Genomic DNA, 2,415 nt, shown 5'->3' on the forward strand with positions numbered 1-2,415 from the left:
TTTGAAAGCGGACTCAACTCCGTCCACGCTGATGCTTGCATCACAAAACACCAGTAGTTGGACCTTCAGATGGTGGCATGTCGGCCTCGAGAACCTGCTCCTTGATGGATCCACTTGCTTCTACGGGCATCCCATGCCCGAGTTGAGTTAGAGTAACATGAGCTTGGACTTGCTTGATCGAGCCCATTGCTGGTAGCTCAATCTCCTTTGGGATGATCAAGGCGGCGAGACTATTTCGTAAAATGTTTAGTTGCATTAGTATGGTTGGCTTCAAAGAGCTATCACATTGCCCTAACTACTCTTCTAGACTATGCAACATGCTTCTCATGTCATAGATGCAACTATCGATCTCATTGTCTATGTTGTTGAAAACTATCTCAGCTACATCTAAATTGTCATGCTCTAGTGCTATATTTTCTTCCCCTGCTCCAACTATGGGTTGTAGGTCCCCATGGCTCAAACCTTGAACGCTATCTACGATGGGGATAACTTTGTGAAGATGAGGAAAGTGCCTCTCAATTATCAATCGAAGTCCATATAGATGCTTACATTCTGATCCCCAATCCGCACAATCGCAGTAGCTAGATTGCATGCTCACATGATACTAGTTTGAGGCTGAAGTAGTGCTAAGGACTTTGAATCGCATGTGTCCTTCCTCTATCACTTTGCGGGTGCTTGGATCTGCCTCAAATCATTTTCGCATGCTGCTAGCTTGGCTATATGTTTTTTGCTTGATCCAAAACGTCTTAAACGCCTGGAATCAGCTGAACCGTTGTTAAATTGAAACAACATGAGCTCAACATTTGGCAACATCAAAGGCGCATACTCTCAAGCGAAAGAGAACTGCTCTTACCAATCTCCTGCTTTTGCTTGAATAACTCGAGAAGCGTTCCCCCAATATATGTCCCATGCACTGAATTTCCCATCAACGCATTCAACAAGACCAACAGAGACCTGTTTATCTGTGCATTTAGCAAGGTATGCTTGACATATTGCCATAATCGCTCAACCAATTTTGTAGTATACACATTTCCATGCTGAAATAGACGACCGAATCTTGGCCACCAATGGCTTCGCCACATACATGTGCTGCCACACCAGTCAGTAGATACATATCGTTGAATATTTTCATGTGCCTCATACACCTACAATAGCTCATCGTACCTTGCATCAAATATATCCTCGCTTGTTGCATGCATCGATCAATTTTGACATGTGATTGTACACATCATCGCGCTTGTCCTTAGGGACCTATGCACAACTACGCCATGTGAGTACGACAGTCAATTTGTAGACATGAGCTGACACAAAGAACACATTAAAGAAATGACCTACTTGGGGCAAGAGGTTCTCAACCCATGCCTTCTTGACATGAAACCAGCATAGCAAAACTTTGCATGCGACTTGTTGCTGCCTTCCATCCTCATCTTCTCTCCAGCAAAAAGAATCTTGATCCAGAACCTTGAGACTAGCTTTGAGCTCTTGATGGCTCTTATCAATGACAATGGTTGTGTGGGCCGAACGTCACCTAACCTTGCAAAGATCATCTTGAACGTGAGCTCTAGGGACACCTTTTCCTGGCTGCTACCCACATCATTACTTCATAACATCAGCCATATCGGAATCCCTATGCCGTTTTGGTTTGGCAAGATTGCACCATAGAGCGGTAGACCATAAATTTTTGTCTTGAAAGTGCTATGCATGGTCCATGAGTTCCAATGAGAGAAATGAAGAGCAACTTGTAGCATCCACCTGGCTTGAATGAGGAGGATGAATGGCTGCTTGTTCTCATCAGGGTTTTGGGGACTGTAAGGCTATACAAAGATTACATGTCCATACAAGAAGTATACTTGAGGATGCATGGTCACCCATCTAGCTTAAGAAGTTGAGAATGTAGTATTACCTTCTTCAATTCTTGCAAACATAGAGTCTCTACAAGCATCGCACCCCATTCACTACCTACAAAGTTACATATAGTCAAAAGAAATGCTGGATCAAATGCTATCAAAAACTCAGTAGAGAAAAGGCTTCTTATAATTTCCAATGGAGAGCTAAGTACCACGAGTGTGCATTTGATGTAACAACACTTGCACCTCTTTTGGTATCATAAAAAATCTGTAGATTACACCATCCAGCTCAAACGCATTTGCCTTGTGAAACCTTTCCTTGGAGATCAACATTTTGGCGACATGGCAGCACATCCCAACATAAAACAAATCATCCATACAGCATGCAACTATAGTTGAATGCACCGGCAAGTGGTAAAGGTCAGCAAGTGAGCTATGTATGTGCCCGGTGTGATAGCCATGGATTGCAATAGTCACCCTATCACTATCATAACAGTGTTGAACCACCAGCCTAAATAGGCACCCACACCTCTTTGACTTTTTTTGTCTCCGCTTATCTGCACCTCTC

General features: G+C 43.3%; 1 pseudogene; it reads right to left on the bottom strand.

Annotated features, from left to right (window-relative positions):
- Nucleotides 1-604: 604 nt before the first annotated feature.
- Nucleotides 605-2,180, bottom strand: LOC147425567 (uncharacterized; annotated as a pseudogene).
- Between the last annotated feature and the right edge of the window lie 235 nt (nt 2,181-2,415).

This window comes from Adiantum capillus-veneris, chromosome 25 (assembly GCF_014529385.1).
Source record: "Adiantum capillus-veneris isolate H3 chromosome 25, ASM1452938v2, whole genome shotgun sequence".
Taxonomy (NCBI): domain Eukaryota; kingdom Viridiplantae; phylum Streptophyta; class Polypodiopsida; order Polypodiales; family Pteridaceae; genus Adiantum; species Adiantum capillus-veneris.